Source organism: Lichenostomus cassidix, chromosome 28 (assembly GCF_008360975.1).
Source record: "Lichenostomus cassidix isolate B80296 chromosome 28, HeHo_3.0, whole genome shotgun sequence".
Classification (NCBI taxonomy): Eukaryota; Metazoa; Chordata; class Aves; order Passeriformes; family Meliphagidae; genus Lichenostomus; species Lichenostomus cassidix.
Genome location: NC_139508.1, coordinates 1,716,757 through 1,737,327, shown reverse-complemented (window position 1 = coordinate 1,737,327; position 20,571 = coordinate 1,716,757). Strand labels below are relative to the sequence as shown.

General features: G+C 44.4%; 1 long non-coding RNA gene across 1 annotated transcript; it reads right to left on the bottom strand.

The window, feature by feature from the left end:
• Positions 1-262: 262 nt before the first annotated feature.
• Positions 263-16,166, bottom strand: LOC146426111 (uncharacterized). Its single transcript, XR_014846219.1, has 2 exons — positions 15,133-16,166; positions 263-574 (listed from the first exon to the last, which is right to left on the bottom strand). It is a non-coding gene; the product is annotated as an uncharacterized LOC146426111 (long non-coding RNA).
• Between the last annotated feature and the right edge of the window lie 4,405 nt (positions 16,167-20,571).

Genomic DNA, 20,571 nt, shown 5'->3' with positions numbered 1-20,571 from the left:
CCCAATGGGATATCGGGACATTGTCACCTCTGGGATGTTGGGACATTGTCCCCAATAGGATTTTGGGATATTGTCCCCAGTAGGATTTTGGGACATTTTGTCCCCAGTAGGATTTTGGGACATCTCTCATCGTCCCTACAGGTAAGCAGAAGTTTGGGAGAGGAAAATCCCAATTTTTGGGAAGAAAACCCCTCAGGACACAGAATTTTCCAGAAATTTGGGATCCCACAGGAAAAAGGGTCAAAATCCTCACACACCAGGCTGGGAATTTCCAACACTTTTAATTATTTAAAAACTAAATTTTTAAATTTAAGGAATTTTTTCCCTTTCCCTCTCCAGTTCCAGGCCTTGTCCTTGTCCTCGGTGTCCTGGCAGGATGTCACCTCGTTGTCACCTCGCCTGGGGACATCCAGGTGGCTTCCAGCTGCTGGTTTGGGACAGAGGGATGAGTCCCAAATCGATCCCAAATCGATCCCAAACTGTGAAATTCCACATTTTTATGGGATTTTGTGGATTCTGCCACATTCCTGGATTGTCCTTGTCCCTTCTGGGTCACTCTGGTCACTCTGGTCACCTGGGAAAGGGACAAAGAGGTTGAGACAAGTGACAAGGGACAGCCAGGAGGTGGGGATGTCCCCATGGTGTCCCCATGGTGTCCCCATGGTGTCCCCATGGTGTCCCCATCACCCCAAATCCCTTCCTGAAGGATTCCCTACAGAATTATGGGATTACGGAAATTATGGGATTTCTGGGAATTTGATAGGAGAGAAAAAAAAGGGTTTTTGGGGTGGAAAAAGGAGTTTTGATGAGGAGAAAAAAAGGGTTTTTGGGGAGGAAAAAAAGGGTTTTGGGGTGGAAAATGGGGTTTTGATGAGGAAAAAAAAGGGGTTTTGGGGAGGAAAAAAAAGGTTTTTGGGGTGGAAAAGGGGTTTTGATGAGGAAATAGGGTTTTTGGGAGAAAAAAGGGGTTTTGATGAAGAGAAAAAAAGGGGTTTTGGGGAGGAAAAAAAGGGTTTTGGTGAGGAAAAAAAGGGTTTTGGAGCAAAAAGGGGATTTGGGGAGGAAAAAGGGGTTTTGGTGAGGAGAAAAAAAGGGGTTTTTGGGGAGGAAAAAGGTGTTTTGGAGTGAAAATGGGTTTTGGTGAGGAGAAGGAGTTTTGATGAGGAAGAAAAAGGAGTTTTGGGGAGGAAAAAAAGGGGTTTTGGGGAGGAAAAGGGGATTTGATAGGAAAAAAAAGGGGTTTTGGGGGAGGAAAAGGGGATTTGATAGGAAAAAAAAGGGGTTTTGGGGAGGAAAAGGGGATTTGATGATGTTTTGGGGTGGAAAGAGGGGTTTTGATGAGGAAAAAAAAAGGTTTTGGGGAGGAAAATAAAGGGGTTTTCATGAGGAAAAGGACTTTTGGTGGGGAAAAAATAGGATTTTGGGGAGAAAATGGGGTTTTGGGGTGGAAAAGGGGTTTTGGGGGGGAGAAATCAAAGGGTTTTGGGGCAGAAAAGGGGTTTTGAGGAGGAAAAAATGGGATTTTGGGGAGAAAAAGGGGTTTTTGGGGTGGAAAAGGGGGTTTGATGAGGAAAAAGGGGTTTTGGGGAGGAGAAATAAAAGGGATTTTGGGGAGGAAAAAAGGGTTTTGAGGAGGAAATAGGGTTTGGGGAGGTAGTTGATAGAGAAAAGGGATTTTGATGAGGAAAAAAATGGGATTTTGGGGAGGAAAAAAGGGTTTTTGGGGTGGAAAAGGGTGTTTGATGAGGTTTTGGGGTGGAAAAAGGATTTTTGGTGAGGAAAAAAGGGAGTTGGATGCAGAAAAGGGATTTTGAGGAGGAAAAAAAGGGGATTTTTGGGAGGAAAAAAGGGGTTTTGGGGTGGAAAAGGGGTTTTGGTGAGGAAAAAAATGGGATTTTTGGGAGGAAAAAAAGGGGTTTTGGGGTGGAAAAGGGGTTTTGGTGAGGAAAAAAATGGGATTTTTGGGAGGAAAAAACGGGGTTTTGGGGTGGAAAAGGGGGTTTGATGAGGTTTTGGGGTGGAAAAGGGTTTTTGGGGTGGAAAAGGGATTTTGGGAAGAGCCAAACCCCTCTGCCCTTGAGCCCTTTTGGTGTCACAGCTGCTCAATGGGGTCTTTGTCCCCTGCCGGGAATATTTATGGGGTTGGGAGTCACCTCGTCCTGCATCCCAATCTGCCCGATTTATGGCCGGGATGGAGCCTGTGGGGTGGGAGAGGATTTTCCCCTAATCCTGGGGGTTTTCCCCATTTTTTTACAGAAAAAAATCCCATTTAAAAGTGGATTTTCCTCCCCAATCCTGGGGAGGTTTTCCCCATTTTTTTACAGGAAAAAATCCCATTTAAAAGTGGATTTTCCTCCCAAGTCGTGGGGTTTTTTCCCATTTTTTTTACAGAAAAAAATCTGATTTAAAAGGGGATTTTCCTCCCCAGTCCTGAGTTTTTCCCCGATTTTTTTTTTTGCAAAAAAAAAATCTGATTTAAAAGCGGATTTTGATTTAAAAGGGGATTTTTCTCCCCAATCCTGGGGGTTTTCTCCATTTTTTTTACAGAAAAAATCCCATTTAAAAGTGGGTTTTCCTCCCCAATCCTGGGGTTTTTCCCCATTTTTTTACAGAAAAAAATCTGATTTAAAAGCAGATTTTCCTCCCCAATCCTGGGGGTTTTTATCTTTTCTTTTTTTTTTTTTTTTGGCAAATAAAAAACTGATTTAAAAGGGGATTTTCCTCCCCAACCCTGGGCGTTTTTCCCATTTTTTTTTGCAAAAACACTGATTTAAAAGGGGATTTTTCTCCCCAATCCTGGGGTTTTCCCCCCATTTCTTACAGGAAAAAAAATCCCATTTAAAATCGGATTTTCCTCCCCAATCCTGAGTTTTCCCCCCATTTTTTTACAGAAAAAATCCCATTTAAAATTGGATTTTCCTCCCCCAATTCCAGGGTTTTCCCCTCTTTTTTACAGAATAAAACAGATTTAAAAGCAGATTTTCCTCCCCAGCGCTGGATTTTTTCCCCCTCCTTTTTATACAGGAAAAAAATCTGATTTAGAACTGATTTTTCCTCCCCAATCCAGGGGATTTCCCCCTTTTTTTTTCCCAGGAAAGGTTCTGGAAGCATCTCAGGTGCAAAAATAAAAATAAATAAATCTGGGTGGGAAAAATGTGGATTTGATCTCAGCAGGAAGAGGTGGGAAAGTGGTTGAGGGTTGGCTGGTTTGGGGTGATCAATGAGGGTTTGGAGTGATCAATGAGGATTTGGGGTGATCAATGAGGGTTTGGGGTGATCAATGAGGATTTGGGGTGATCAATTAGTGTTTGGGGTGATCAATGAGGATTTGGGGTGATCAGTGAGGGTTTGGGATGATAAGTGAGGGTTTGGGGTGATCAATAAGTATTTGGGGTGATCAATGAGTATTTGGGGTGATCGATGAATATTTGGGGTGATCAGTGAGGATTTAGGGTGATCAATGAGGGTTTGGGGTGATCGATGAGTATTTGGGGTGATCAGTGAGGGTTTGGTGTGATCAATGAGGGTTTGGGGTGATCAATGAGAGTTTGGGGTGATCAATGAGGGTTTGGAGTGATCAATAAGGATTTGGGGTGATCAATGAGGGTTTGGGGTGATTGATGAGTATTTGGGGTGATCAGTGAGGGTTTGGGGTGATCAACGAGAGCTTGGGGTGATCAATGAGTATTTGGGGTGATCAATGAGTATTTGGGGTTGATCAGTGAGTATTTGGGATGATCAATGAGGGTTTGAGGTGATCAATGAGAGTTTGGGGTGATCAGTGAAGCTTTGGGGTGATCAATGTGTATTTGAGGTGATCAATGAGTATTTGCGGTTGATCACTAAGGGTTTGGGGTGATCAATGAGTATTTGGGGTGATCAATGAGGATTTGGGGTGATCAATGTGTATTTGGGGTTGATCAGTGAGGGTTTGGGATGATCAATGAGTATTTGGGGTGATCAATGAGTATTTGAGGTGATCAATGAGGATTTGGGATGATCAACGAGAGCTTGGGATGATCAGTGAGTATTTGGGGTGATCAGTGATGGTCAGAGGTAATCAATGAGGGTTTGGCTGATCAATGAAGGTTTGGATCTATGGGTTCCAAGCTCCCACCAGACCACAACCCGGCCTGGAAAAGGATCTCCAGGATGGTTGGGACCCTCGAGGGTCACCGGGATGGCAATGGGGAAATGTGGAAACGCAGAAACGTGGAAATGTGGAAATGTGGAAATTTTGGAAATAACGAAATGCGGAAATGCAGAAATGCGGAAATGTGGAAATGTGGAAATGTGGAAATGCTGGAATACCAAAATGCGGAAATGTGGAAATGTGGAAATGCAGAAATACCGAAATACTGAAATTCAGAAATGAGGAAATGCGGAAATTTCGGAAATACCAAAATGTGGAAATGCGGAAATACGGAAATTTCGGAAATACTGAAATGTGGAAATGAGGAAATGCAGAAATGCGGAAATGCAGAAATGCGGAAATACCGAAATGCCGGAATGCTGAAATTTCAGAAATGTGGAAATGTGGAAATGCCAAAATGCAGAAATGAGGAAATAAGGAAATGTGGAAATGTGGAAATGCCGGAATGCTGAAATTTCGGAAATGCGGAAATACCAAAACTTGGAAATACCAAAATTTGGAAATACCAAAATGCGGAAATACCGAAATGCGGAAATGCGGAAATGCGGAAACACCAAAATCCCGAAATGCCGAAATTCCGAAATCCCAAAATCCTGAAACTCCCGCTGAGCTCCCAAATTCTCCTCCTCACCCTCAGCCCAGCCTCGCCCTCCCTTCGCTCCCCGGTGATTAGGGTGGCTAATTGCGGTGATTAGGGTGGCTAATTAGCTCTGCAGCATCTCAGCCCCCACCGGCTGGGAATATGCAAATGAGGATGATTTGCTCCTCCTCCGGGCTGGGAGGGGGAGATGGACAAAGAAATCCCAGAAAGAAATCCCAGAATGAAATCCTGCAAAGAAATCCCAGAAAGAAATCCCAGGAAGAAATCCCAGAAAGAAATCCCGGAAAGAAATCCCAGAATGAAATCCTGCAAAGAAATCCTGCAAAGAAATCCTGGAAAGAAATCCCAGAACAAAATCCCAGAACGAAATCCCGCAAAGAAATCCTGGAAAGAAATCCCAGAACAAAATCCCAGAACGAAATCCCGCAAAGAAATCCTGGAAAGAAATCCCAGGAAGAAATCCCGCAAAGAAATCCCGCAAAGAAATCCCAGAATGAAATCCCGTAAGGAAACCCTACAAGGAAACCCCAAAAAGAAAACCCACAAGGAAACCCCGCAAAGAAATCCTGCAAAAAAACCCAAAAAGAAACCCCATAAAGAAACCTGAAAAAGAAATCCCACAAAGAAATCCCCCAAAAAAACCCCACAAAGAAGCACCAGAGCTGCCATGGACAGTGGGATCAGGAGGCTTCGGCCCTACAACCAACGCTGATGGATTTCCCTGGTTTTCCCCCATTTCCACATCCCTGCCTTGTGTGGGGAATGCCGAGCTTCCCCCATTTCCCTGGATTTCCACATCCCTTGGGTCGGGATCGGGAGTGCAGGGGGATTGGGATTGGGAATGGAGATGTAGAGGGTTTGGGATTGGGAATGCAGATGGATTGGGATCGGGAATGCAGATGGATTTGGATCGGGAATGCAGAGGGATTGGGATTGGGAATGGAGATGGATCGGGATTGGGAATGGAGATGGATCAGGATTCGGAATGCAGAGGGATTGGGATTGGGTTTGGGAATGGAGATGGATTGGGATTGGGAATGCAGAGGGATTGGGATCGGGAATGCAGAGGGATTGGGATTGGGAATGGAGATGGATTGGGATTGGGAACACAGATGGATTGGGATTGGGAATGGAGATTAATTGGGATCAGGGATGCAGATGGATCTGGATTGGGAATGTAGATGGATTGGGATTGGGAATGCAGAGGGATTGGGAATGCAGATGGATTGGGATCAGGTTTGGGAACGTAGAGGGATCGGGATCAGGGATGCAGATGGATTGGGATTGGGAATGTAGATGGATCGGGATCAGGGATGCAGATGGATTGGGATCGATCCAATTGGGGTCGATCAGGTTTGGGAATGGAGATGGATCAGGCTCAGGATCCGGATCCGGATCAGGAATGCAGATGGATCGGGATTGGGAATGCAGAGGGATTGGGATTGGGAACACAGATGGATTGGGAATGGGAATGGAGAGGGATTGGGATCGGGAATGCAGAGGGATCAGGTATCAGGATTGGGAACACAGATGAGATATAGATGGATCAGGATCAGGAATGTAAATGGATTGGGAATGTAGATGGATTGGGATTGGGAATGCAGACAGATCAGGAACGCAGGTAAATCAGGATCAGGGGTGCAGATGGATCAGGTTTGGAAATGCAGATGGATTGGGATCAGGAATGCAGATGGATTGGGATTGGGAATGGAGAGGGATCGGGATTGGGAATGCAGAGGATCAGGGATGCAGATGGATTGGGATCAGGATTGGGAATGCAGAGGGATCAGGACCTGGAATGGAGATGGATTGGGATCAGGAATGCAGATGGATTGGGAATGCAAATCATTGGGATCAGGGGTGTAGATGGATTGGGATTGGGAATGGAGATGGATTGGGATTGAGAATGTAGAGGGATCAGGGATGCAGATGGAATGGGATCAAGAATGCAGAGGGATTGGGATCTGTAATGCAAAGGGATCAGGGATGCAGATGGATCAGGTTTGGGAATGCAGATGGATTGGGATCAGGAATGCAGACGGATTTGAATCAGGAATGTAGATTGGGAATGTAGATTGATTGGGAATGCAGAGGGATTGGGATCGATCCAATTGGGGTCGATCAGGTTTGGGAATGGAGATGGATCGGGATCAGGAATGGAGATGGATTGGGATCAGGGATGCAGATGGATTGGGATTGGGAATGGGAATGCAGATGGATCAGGATCAGGAATGCAGATGGATCAGGTTTGGGAATGCAGATGGATTGGGAATGTAGATGGATCAGGATTGGGACTGGGAATGTAGATGGATTAGGATTAGGATGCAGATGGATCAGGATCGGGAATGCAGGTGGATTGGGATTGGGAATGTAGATGGATCAGTTCTGGGGTGACCCCAAGGGTTTCATTCCCTAATCCCACACAATCCCACCTCAACCCCGTTATTCCATCAGAACAATTCCTAGGAAAACAAACAAAAAAAAAAATCCCAAACCAACCTAAAAACCAAAGAAACCATCAAAAAAACAAAAAAAACCCCAAAAAACCCAATAAACACCCAAAGAAAACCAACCAACAACAACACCAAAAATGGAACAAAAAATTAATAAAATCCAAACAAAAGAACCCAAAAAATTTAAAAATAAAAAACCAAACCAAAACAAACAAACAAAAAAATCATCCTCGATTGTTTTCCTTTGCCACAGGAAATCCACGTGGAGGGAGGGGAAAAAAATCCTGGGAATGGGAGAGAAATTCTGGGAATGGGAGAAATTCTGGGAATGGGAGAGAAATTCTGGGAATGGGAGAGAAATTCTGGGAATGGGAGAGAAATTCTGGGAATGGGAGAAATTCTGGGAATGGGAGAGAAATTCTGGGAATGGGAGAAATTCTGGGAATGGGAGAGAAATCCTGGGAATGGGAGAAATTCTGGGAGTGGCAGAGAAATTCTGGGAATGGGAGAAATTCTGGGAATGGGAGAGAAATCCTGGGAATGGGAGAAATTCTGGGAATGGGAGAGAAATCCTGGGAATGGGAGAGAAATCCTGGGAATGGCAGAGAAATTCTGGGAATGGGAGAGAAATTCTGGGAATGGGAGAGAAATCCTGGGAATGGGAGAAATTCTGGGAATGGGAGAAATTCTGGGAATGGGAGAGAAATTCTGGGAATGGGAGAGAAATTCTGGGAGTGGGAGAAATTCTGGGAATGGGAGAGAAATTCTGCTGGAAAAACTCGCAGGAGATTCCAGGGAGGAGAAATCCCTGCAGCCACTGAGCCCAAAACCAGGGATTTGGGTTGCTGTGGGATTTGGGGATTCAGGGATTTGGGGATTCAGGGAATTCATCCCAAAATCTTTCTGCTCCCACACAGGGTTAAAAAAAAAATCCCATTTTTTCATGATTTCCACCCAAACTGGTGGTCAGGAATTTGGGATTCCGGCTGGGATTGAACGGGAAATGCTGGAGAAATAAATGTATTAGAGATAAAAGAAATATATTAGAGATAAAAATAAATATATTAGAGATAAAAATAAGTAGCCACACCCCATCACCATATATATATTTATATACATCCCATAATTTATATATTTATATATTTATATATTTATATATTTATATATTTATATATTTATATTATTTATATATTTATTTAATAATTATATATTTATATATTTATATATTTATTTATATATTTATATTTATAAATTTATATATTTTTATATTTATATATAATATATAAAAATAATATTTATTATTTATATTTTATATTTATGTATTTATATATTTTATAATAAATATGTTTATATATTTATATGTTTATATATTTATATGTTTATATATTTGTATATTTATATATTTGTATATTTGTATATTTATATATTTATGCATTTATATATTTATATATTTATACATTTGTATTTTTGTACTTATATTTTTATTTTTATATTATTATATCTGTATTTTAATATCTATATCTTTATATCTTTATATATTTTTATATTTTATATTTTTATATTTTATATTTTATATATTTATATATTTATATATTTACATATTTGTATATTTGCATTTTTATAATTTCCTATTTTCTATTTTTCATTTTTTATATTTCTAATTGGAATTCTAATCCCAGCCTATTTCTCATTCTGGGTGGAAACAGCTGGATTTTGGGAAGGGTAATTGAAATAAAATTAAATTTTTTTTTCAATTGATAAAATGATAAAAATGAAAATTTCTCTGGAATTTAAATTTTCTGGGATTTTCCGGAATTGTTTAAAATATTCCTCATTTTAAACAAAGCAATCCCAGAAATCCAGGAGATTTTTCCACCAAATATTCCCAAATTTCCTTCATTTTTTTGAGGTAAAAAGGGAAATATTTTCCTGGAAAATGTGGGAATTGTTGAAATGTGGGAATGAGAAAATATTTAATTCCCAATTTGAAAAAAATATTCATTTTCTGGGCATTGAAAACTCCTTCGATCCTCAATATTTTCCCTTTCCATCCCAAAAAAATGGGAAAAATCCCAAAAAAAGGAACTTCACTCATCCCTGTCCATCCAAGGCTGGGAAAAAAAGGAAAAAAATGGGAATTTGAGGAGATAAAATATTAATTTTTTGAGGGGGAATTAATTTAGGATTAATTCCTTGTGTCCATCACCTTCCAGAATCCTAAATTCTCCTTTTTTGGGATTTTTTTGGGATTTTTTTTGGGGAATGGGAGGAATTGGGAATGGGAAAAGGATTGGGATGGAACTGCCAGGGAGTGGGATGGAACTGGGATTTGGGAGAAAATCTTTGGGGTGAAGAAATGGGGAAAATGTGGGAAAATGGGGAAAATTGGGGGGAAATGGGGGAAATTGGGAGAAAATTGGGGAAAATTGGGAAAAAATCGGGGGAAAATGGGAGACAAAATGGGGGAAAAATGGGGAAAATTGGAAAATGGGATAAATGGGGAAAATTAGGGAAAATGGAAATGGGGGAAAAAGGGGAAGGAAAAAATAGGAAAATAAGAAAATAAAAAATGGAAAAAGGAAAATGGGGAAAAATAGGAAAATTTGGGGGAAATGGGGGAAAAATGGGAAGAGAAAAAAAAGGAACAGGAAAAGGAGAGGAAGGAAAAAGGAAAAAGGGAAAATTGGGGAAAAATGGGGGTGGGAAAAATGGGGTTTGGAAAAATTGGGAGGAAAATGGGAGAAAAGGGGGAAAAAGGAGCAAAAAATGGGGGAAAATGGGGAAAAAGGAAGAACAATGTGGGAAAACGGGAAAAAATGGGGAGAAAATGGGGGAAAAGGAAGAAAAATGGGAAAAAATGGGGGAAATGGAAAAAGGAAAAAGAGGGGAAAATAGGAAAAATTGTGAGGAAAATGGGGGGAAATGGGAAGAGGATAAAGGAAGAAAAATGGGGGAAAATGGGGGAAAGGGAAAAAGAAAAAAGGGAAAAAATGAAGGAAAAATGGGGGAAAATCAGGGAAAAATTTAGGGAAAAAAAAGGGAGGAAAACGGGGGAAAAATGACCCAAAAAAAAGGGAAAAAATGGGGGAAAAATTGGGAGAAAATGGGGAAAAAAGGAAGAAAAATGGGGAAAAAATGGGGGAAATGGAAAAAGGAAAAAGAGGGAAAAATAGGGAAAATTTGGGGGGAAAATGGGGGAAAATGGGGGAAAGGGAAAAAGGAAAAAGGGAAAAAATGAAGGAAAAATGGGGGAAAATCAGGGAAAAATTTAGGGAAAAAAAAGGGAGGAAAACGGGGGAAAAATGACCCAAAAAAAAGGGAAAAAATGGGGGAAAAATTGGGAGAAAATGGGGAAAAAAGGAAGAAAAATGGGGAAAAAATGGGGGAAATGGAAAAAGGAAAAAGAGGGAAAAATAGGGAAAATTTGGGGGGAAAATGGGGGGAAAGGGAAAAAGGAAAAAAGGAAAAAATTAAGGAAAAATGGGGGGAAAATCAGGGAAAAATTTAGGGAAAAAACAGGGAGGAAAACGGGGGGAAATGACCCAAAAAAAGGGAAAAAATGGGGGAAAAATTGGGGAAAAAAGAGGGAAGAGAGAGAAAGGAGTGAGAATAAAGCAAAGAAAAAAATTGCAGGAAGCTCGTGGCGCAGGGGGGATGGGGCCGGAGGGGGGTTGATGGCCTAATTAGCATATTCAAATCTAATTAATTTTGCATAAAGAGGGCAGGCTGGGCGTGGGAGCTGGCGGGCAGATGGCGTCTCAGGAGCAGAACCATTTTGGGGCTGCAGCCATCTTAGGGACAGCAGGAGGAGGAGGAGGAGGAGGAGGAGGAGGAAGGAAAGGAGGAGGAAAAAACAGGAGAAGGAGGAGGAGGAAGAGGAGGAGGAAAAGGGGAAGAAAAAATGGGAAAAGGAGGAGGAATAGAAGGAAGAGGAGGAGGAAAAGGATGAGGATGAGGATGAAGATGAGGATGAAGATGAGGATGAAGATGAGGAAAAGGAGAAGGAAAATGAGGAGAAAGAGGAGGAGGAAGAGGAGGAGGAAAAGGAGAAGGAGAAGGAAAATGAGGAGGAAGAGGATGAGGATGAGGAAAAGGAGGAGGAAAAGGAGGAGAAGGAGGACTAGGGTGAAGAGGAGGAAGAGGAGGATAAAGAGAAGGAGGAGGAAAAAGAAAATGAGGATGAGGAGGAGAAGGAGGACGAGGAGGATGAAGAGAAGCATGAGGAGGATGAGGAGGAGAAGGAGGAAAAGGAGGAGGAGGAGGAGGAGGAGGAGCAGGAGGAGGAGGAGGAAAAGCAGGAGAAAGAGGAGGAGAAAAAAAAGGAGGAGGAAGAGGAGGAGGAAGAAAAGGAAATGAGGATGAGGAAAATGAGGGTGAGGAAGAGAAAAAGAAGGAGGAGGATGAGAAGGAGGAGGAAAAGGAAAAGGAGGAAAAGGAGGAGGAAAATGAGGATGAGGAGGAAAAGGAGAAAAATGAGAAGGAGAAGGAGGAGGAAAAGGAAGAGGATGAGGAGGAGAAAGAGGAGGAAGATGAGTAGGATGAAGAGAAGGAGAAGAAAGAGGAGAAGGAGGAGAAGGAAAAGGAGGAGGAAAATGGGGATGAGGAGGAAGAGGAGGAAGATGAGGAAAAGGAGGACAAAAAATGGAGGAGGAGGAGGAGAAGAAGGAAGAGAAAAAGAAGAAGGAGGATGAGAAGGATGAGGAGGACGAGGAGGAAGAGGAAAAGGAGGAGGAAAAGGAGGAGGAGGATGAGGATGAGGATGAGAATGAGGATGAGGACAAGTAAGAGAAGAAGGAGAAGGAGGAGGAGGAAGAGAAGGAAAAGGAGGAGAAAGAGGAGGAGGATGAAGAGGATGAAGAGAAGGAAAGGGAGGAGGATGAGGAGGAAAAGGAGAAGGAAAAGGAGGAGGAAAAGGAAGAGGAAAAGGAAGAGGAAAAGGAGGATGACGATGAGGATAAGGATGAAGATGAGGAGGATGAAGAGGAGGAGGAGGATGAGGATGAGGATGACTTTCCCACCTTGGCTCCCAAATCCAGCCCCATCCCAGCCCATCATGGCCTTGGAGGAAAAACAAGAAGGGGAGGATTGAAAGTGGGAAATGAAGGAAAAAATTTGGGAAATGAAGGAAAAAATGTGGGAAACGAAGGAAAAAATGTGAGAAATGTTCACAATTTGGGGTTTTTCACACCTCTCAACCTCAATTTGAGCTCCCAAATCCATCCCATGCCAACAGGACAGAGCCAATCCCAATCCCAAGACAAATTTGGGAATTTGAGCCCTCAGGGATAAATTGGGATGAACCCACATCTCCCCATATCTCCCCAAACCCCACAAAAACCCAACTCCACCCTTCATTTTGGGGGAAAAAAATCCAGATTTTCTCCCTCACCTCCCTCATTTTTTATCAGGAAAAATCCCCGAAAAGCCCCGCCGGCTGCCAGGCTCACCCCGGGAGAGGTGAAACTTATTTTTCCTAATTTTTCCGACAGCTCTGCTGTCATGTGAGGGAAAATCTGGGAGCAGGGAGGACCTGGGGGGATGTGGGATTTTCTCCCTTGACTGATTCCCGAGGATGGGAGGAGATGAGGCTGCTGAGGCTGAGGGGATGGGCTGATCCCAACCTCCTGCTGGAGAGCCTGGAAGGGTTAAATCCTGGGAAAAAGGGGTTTGGGGTGGAAGTGAAAATTGTTAAATTCTGGGAAATGGGGATTGTTAAATCCTGGGAAATGGGGATTGTTAAATCCTGGGGAAAAGGGGTTTGGGATGGAAGTGGAGATTGTTAAATCCTGGGAAAAAGGGGATTGTTAAATCCTGGGGAAAAGGGTTTGGATGGAGTTGGAAATTATTAAATCCTGGGAAATGGAAATTCTTAAATCCTGGGGGAAAGGGTTTGGGTGGAAATGGGGATTGTTAAATCCCAAAGAAAAGGGTTTGGATGGAAAGGAAATTATTAAGTCCCAAGGAAAAGGGTTTGGATGGAGCTAGAATGGGTTAAATCCTGGGAAAAGGGGTTGGGATGGGGATTGTTAAATCCTGGGAAATGGAAATTCTTAAATCCTGGGGAAAAGGGTTTGGGTGGAAATGGGGATTGTTAAATCCCAAAGAAAAGGGTTTGGATGGAAAGGAAATTATTAAGTCCCAAGGAAAAGGGTTTGGATGGAGCTAGAATGGGTTAAATCCTGGGAAAAGGGGTTGGGATGGGGATTGTTAAATCCTGGGAAATGGAAATTCTTAAATCCTGGGGAAAAGGGTTTGGGTGGAAGTGGGAATTGTTAAATCCTGGGAAATGGGAATTGTTAAATGCTGGGAACTGGAAATTGTTAAATGCTGGGAAAAGGGTTTGGATGGAGCTAGAATGGGTTAAATCCTGGGAAAAAGGGGTTTGGGATGGAAGTGAGGAATTGTTAAATCCTGGGAAAAGGGTTGGGATGGAAGTGGAGATTGTTAAATCCTGGGAAAAAGGGGATTGTTAAATCCTGGGGAAAAGGGTTTGGGTGGAAGTGGGAATTGTTAAATCCTGGGAAATGGGAATTGTTAAATGCTGGGAAAAAGGGTTTGGATGGAGTTGGAAATTGTTAAATCCTGGGAAATGGGAATTGTTAAATCCTGGGGAAAAGGCTTGGGATGGAAGTGGAGATTGTTCAATTCTAGGAAAAAGGGGTTGGATGGAAATGGAAATTGTTAAATCCTGAGAAATGGGAATTATTAAATCCTGGGGAAAAGGGTTTGGATGGAAGTGGAGATTGTTAAATGCTGGGAAATGGGGATTGTTAAATCCTGGGAAAAGGGGTTTGCGTGGAAATGGGAATTGTTAAATCCCAAAGAAAAGGGTTTGGATGGAAAGGAAATTATTAAATCCCAAGGAAAAGGGTTTGGATGGAGCTAGAATGGGTTGAATCCTGGGAAAAGGGGTTGGGATGGAAATGGGGATTGTTAAATACTGGGAAATGGAAATTCTTAAATCCTGGGAAATGGGGATTGTTAAATCCTGGGGAAAAGGGTTGGGATGGAAGTGGAGATTGTTAAATCCTGGGAAATGGAAATTATTAAATCCTGGGGAAAAGGGTTTGGATGGAGTTGGAAATTATTAAATTCTGGGAAATGGAAATTGTTAAATCCTGGGAAATGGGAATTCTTAAATCCTGGGAAAAAGGGTTTGGATGGAAATGGAAATTGTTAAATCCTGGGAAATGGGTTTGGATGGAAGTGGAGATTGTTAAATCCTGGGAAATGGAAATTATTAAATCCAGGAAAAGGGTTTGGATGGAAGTGGGGATTGTTAAATCCTGAGAAATGGAAATTCTTAAATCCTGGGAAAAGGGGTTGGGTGGAAAGGAAATTATTAAATCCCAAGGAAAAGGGTTTGGATGGAACTAGAATGGGTTAAATCCTGGGGAAAGGGTTTGTATGGAAATGGGAATTGTTAAATTCTGGGGAAAAGGGGTTGGATGGAAATGGAAATTGTCAAATCCCAGGAAAAAGGGAAATCCCTGCTGGAGAGAATCCGCGGGGAGATTCCATATGGAAAACCCAATTCTGGCTGTCTGGGTGAGAAAAGCAGGAAAAATCCCAAACTTACCCCAGGAAAAATCCCAAACTCTACCCCAGGAAAAATCCCAAACTTATGCCAGGAAAAATCCCAAACTTACCCCAGGAAAAATCCCAAACTTATGCCATGAAAAATCCCAAACTTATGCCATGAAAAATCCCAAACTTATGCCATGAAAAATCCCAAACTTACCCCAGGAAAAATCCCAAACTTACCCCAGGAAAAATCCCAAACTTACCCCAGGAAAAATCCCAAACTTACTCCAGGAAAAATCCCAAACTTATGCCATGAAAAATCCCAAACTTATGCCATGAAAAATCCCAAACTTATGCCATGAAAAATCCCAAACTTACCCCAGGAAAAATCCCAAACTTACCCCATCCGGGCGAGGGGAGCGAAGGATCCTTGGGAAAGCAGCACCAAAATCCCGATTATCCCGTGGGATTGGGGTCGGAGCAGCCTGACCCTATAAACCCCAGAGGAGATTTTTCCGAGTTCCCAAGGACAGGGAATTCCATTCCATGGGGTTTGTCCATCCGTGGGTTTTTGGGGTCAGGGCGATGTGGGATTTGGGGTTTTTCCGAGGATCTTCCATCCCATCCATCCCAGATCCTGATGAGGAATGGGGTTGGGTCGGGTGGGTTGTGCTCTGGAAAAAATGGGATGAGGGTTGGGTCAGCTTGGGAGGGGCAGTGGGACTGGAGAGCATGGTGGATCTTCTCCAAACCCTCTTGGATCACCCCAAAATCTCGTGGATCCTCTTTAAAACCCCATGGATAACCCCAAAACCTCATGGATCACCCCAAAACCTCTTGGATCACCCCAAAACCTCATGGATCTTCTCCAAAACCTCTTGGATCACCCCAAAATCTCATGGATCTTCTCCAAAACCCCATGGATCACCCCAAATCTTCTTGGGTCACCCCAAAGCATCATGGATTTTCTCCAAAACCCCATGGATCTTCTCCAAAACTCCATGGATCACCCCAAAATCTCATGGGTCACCCCAAAATCTCATGGATCTTCTCCAGAACCTCATGGATCACCCCAAACCCTCTTGGATCACCCCAAAACCTCATGGATCACCCTAAAATCTCATGGATCTTCTCCAAAACCTCATGGGTCACCCCAAAATCTCATGGATCTTCTCCAGAACCTCATGGATCACCCCAAAGCATCATGGATCGTCTCAAAAAATCTCATGGATCTTCTCCAGAACCTCATGGATCACCCCAAACCCTCTTGGATCACCCCAAAACCTCATGGATCACCCTAAAATCTCATGAATCTTCTCCAAAACCTCATGGATCATTCCAAACCCACTTGGATCATCCGAAACCATCATGGATTTTCTCCAAAACCTCATGGATCTTCTCCAGAGCCTCATGGATCACCCCAAACCATCATGGATGTTCTTCAAAACCTCGTGGATCACCCCAAACCGTCACTGATCACCCCAAAACCTCACTGATCACTTAAAAAAAATTCACTGATGACTTCAAACCCTCATTGATCACTCCAAAACCTCATGGATCATCTCCAAACCATCATGGATCAACCCAAACCCTCATTGATCACCCCAAACCATCATTGATCACCTCCAAACCCTCATTGATCACTCCAAAACCTCATGGATCTTCTCCAAACCATCATGGATCTTCTCCAAACCCTCACTGATCACCCCAAACCATCACTGATCACCTCCAAACCATCATTGATCACCTCCAAACCCTCATGGATCTTCTTCAGAACTTCATGGATCTTCTCCAAACCCTCATTGATCAGTCCAAACCATCACTGATCAACTCCAAACCATCATTGATCAACTCCAAATCATCATTGATCAACTCCAAACGATCACTGATTCTTCCCAAACCATCGCTGATCACTCCAAACTCCCATTGATCACTCCCAAACCACAATGATCATCTCCAAGCCATCATGGATCTTCTCCAAACCCTCATTGATCACTCCAAACTCTCATTTATCACCCCAAACCATCACTGATCATCTCCAAACCCTTGTGGATCACCTCCAAAAAATCACCGATCACTACAAACCCTCACTGATCACTCCCAAACCACAGTGATCATCTTGAAACCATCGCCGATCACCCCAAACCCTCATTGATCACTCCCAAACCACAACGATCTTCTCCAGACCATCAGAGATCTTCTCCAAACTCTCACTGATCACCTCAAACCTTCTCAGATCAACTCCAAACCCTCATTGATCACCCCCAACCACAATGATCTTCTCCAAACCCTCACTGATCACTCCAAACTCTCATTGATCACCCCAAACCACAATGATCTTCTCCAAACTCTCATTGATCACTCCCAAACCACAATGATCGTCTCCAAACCCTCATTGATCACCCCAAACTCTCATTGATCACTCCCAAACCACAATGATCATCTCCAAACCATCGCCGATCACCCCAAACTCTCGTTGCCCCAAACTGACCTTTTTGTCCCAAAAACCGCAGCGGGGGAGGCGGCAAGTCCCACAGCGCCCATATTCACCCCAAAAGATTCACCTCATGTTACCCCAAAAGATTCACTCTGTGTTACCCCAAAACGTTCCCAGTGGGAGCAGAACTGCAAAAGATTCCTGATGGGAACAGAACCCCAAAAGATTCCCAATGGGAAGATTCACCCCAAAACATTCCTGATGAGAATGGAGCCCCAAAAGATTCCCAATGGGCACATTCACCCCAAAACATTCCCAATGGAAAGAGAACCCCAAAAGATTCCTGGCAAGAACAGAACCCCAAAACATTCCCGATGGGAACAGAGCCCCAAAATGTTCCCGATGGGAACAGAACCCCAAAAGGTTCCTGAGGGGAACTCACCCCAAAACATTCCCGAAGAGAACAGAACCCCGAAAGATTCCCAATGGGCACATTCACCCCAAAGCATTCCCAATGGGAAGAGAATCCCAAAAGATTCCTGATGGGAACAGAACCCCAAAAGATTCCCAATGGGCACATTCACCCCAAAGTATTCCTGACAAGAACAGAATCCCAAAAGATTCCTGATGAAAGCAGAGCCCCAAAACATTCCCAACGGGAACAGAACCCCAAAACATTCCCGATGGAAACAGAACCCCAAACCACCCAGATTTGGGGTGGGCCGACAGCCGGGGACAGTGGGACAGTGGGGTGAGGTGACAAACACCCCGAGGGGACACCCGGGGTGGCTCAGACACAATGGGGCCGTTGTAGGGCCGCGCCGGGGGTTTGGCCCTTCCTGCCCACACACAATAGGGGCGGCGACTCGCCCTGCGCCTCCCCCCCGGATAATAGGGCCGTTTGTGCTCCGCTGGACACCGACTGTGGGGCCGGGAAGGGACAGACCCCAAAAAGGGTCAGACAGACCCCAAAAAGGGTGAGGCAGACCCCAAAAAGGGTCAGACAGACCCCAAAAAGGGTCAGGGCTGTCTGTGGGACAGATCCTAAAAAGGGTCAGACAGATCCTAAAAAGGGTCAGACAGACCCTAAAAAGGGTCAGACAGACCCTAAAAGGGGTCAGGGCTGGCATTGGCCTTGCTCTGCCCCGACAGCAATCCCGAGGTTGGGAATGGGGTTTTTCCTGGGGTCGGGAATGGGGTTTGTCCCGGGACTGGGTTTGGGGTTTTTCCAGGAGTTGGGAATGGGTTTTTTCCCGGGGCTGTAAATGGGATTTGTCCAGGCCTTGCTGGGGATTTGGGGTTTTCCAGGCCTTGCTGGGGATTTGGGGTTTTCCAGGCCTTGCTGGGGATTTGGGGTTTTCCAGGCCTTGCTGGGGATTTGGGGTTTTCCAGGCCTTGCTGGGGATTTGGGGTTTTTCAGGCCTTGCTGGGGATTTGAGGTTTTCCAGGCCTTGCTGGGGATTTGAGGTTTTCCCAGGCCTTGCTGGGGATTTGGGGTTTTTCAGGCCTTGCTGGGGATTTGGGGTTTTTCAGGCCTTGCTGGGGATTTGGGGTTTTTCTAGGCCTTGCTGGGGATTTGGGGTTTCTCCAGGCCTTGATGGGGATTTGGGATTTTCCAGGCCTTGCTGGGGATTTGGGGTTTTCCCAGGCCTTGCTGGGGATTCGGAGCAGGGCAGCCTGGTGGGGCAGAGCTCAACCCCAGCCCTGCTCCTGGGGGGTGTCCTGGGCCACCAAATGCCACCAAATTGGGGTGGCAGAGCATCCTGTCCCCCTGCATGTCCTGTCCCTGTCCCCCTCCCGGCCTTGTCTCTCTCCCTGTCCCTGTCCCTGTCCCTGTCCCTGTCCCTGTCCCTGTCCCTGTCCCTGTCCCTGTCCCTATCCCCCAGCCCCTTCTGTCGCTGTCCCCATTCTGTCCCTGTCACCATCCTATCCCTGTCCCCCATCCGCATCCCATCCTGTCCCTGTCCCCCTGTCCCTGTCCCCCTGCCCCTGTCCCCATCCTGGCCCTGGCCCTGTCCCCATCCTGTCCCTGTCCCCATCCTGTCCCTGTCCCCAGCCCCTCCTGTCCCCTCAGCCCCCATTCCGGGGTCAGTGGGATCAGCAGATCCTACAGGGATTAATTCCCTGTCCTGTCCCCATCCTGTCCCTATCCCAATCCCATCCTGTCCCTATCCCTGTCCCTGTCCCCCAACCCCTCCTGTCCCCATTCTGTCCCTGTCCCCAACCCCTCCTGTCCCCCAGCCACCATTCCGGGGTCAATGGGATCAGCAGATCCTACAGGGATTAATTCCCTGTCCCTGTCCCCATCCTGTCCCTATCCCAATCCCATCCTGTCCCTATCCCTGTCCCTGTCCCCAGCCCCTCCTGTCCCCTCAGCCCCCATTCTGGGGTCAATGGGATCAGCAGATCCTACAGGGATTAATTCCCTGTCCCAATCCTGTCCCTGTCCCCACCTTGTCCCTATCCCATCCTGTCCCTGTCCCCATCCTGTTCCTGTCCCCATCCTGTCCCCATCCCCAGCCCCTCCTGTCCCATTCTGGGGTCAACAGGATCAGCAGATCCTACAGGGATTAATTCCCTGTCCTGGTGCTCAGGATAATCCCAACTCCGAGCAAAAACCAGGATTAGGCAGAGCCAGACTTTAATTTTCCCCCTTTAATAAAAAATTAATTTAATTTTTTTTTTTTTTTACATTTTAAGAAAATTAATTTTTTTCAATTTTTAATTTGAATTAAAATTAAGTTTTAATTCAATTCCCAATCCCATGCTCCAGGATGGGAAAAAAACCAGCCCTGGAATCGTCCTGGGAAATTTCTGGGGAATTCTGTCCTGGAATTTTTTTCTGTCCTGGAATTTTTTTCTGGGAAAAACCCCAAATTCCAACCCAGCCAAGCATGTGTGGGTAACATGTGATCCCATAAATTTTGTGGGAGCAAGAGCAGGGTCCTTGTGGCACCAAATCCTAAAAAACCTGGGATTATTCCCGAAAAAACCAGTTGTGGGAACTCCACGTTTATCCTGGAATTTGGCATTCTGGGGTTTGAATTGCTGAAATTTGGGGTTTTGGAATCGAGGCTGAGCTGATTCTGGGGTTCTGAAATTCTGGGAGTTCAGAATTATGGAATTCTGGGATTCTGGAATTCTGGAAATACTTCTACTAAGTGTTCAGGAATTCTGAGAAATCAGAATTATGGAATTCTGAGATTCTGGAATTCTAGGAGTCTGGAATTCTGGAAATACTTCTATTAAAGGGTCCTGGGATTCTGGAATTCTGGGATTCTGGGATTTTAGGGGTCTGGGATTCTGGGATTCTGGAAATATTTCTATTAAAGGATTCTGCGATTCTAAAATTCTGGGATTCCAGAATTCTGGGATTCTGGAATTCTAGGATTCTGGGATTCTG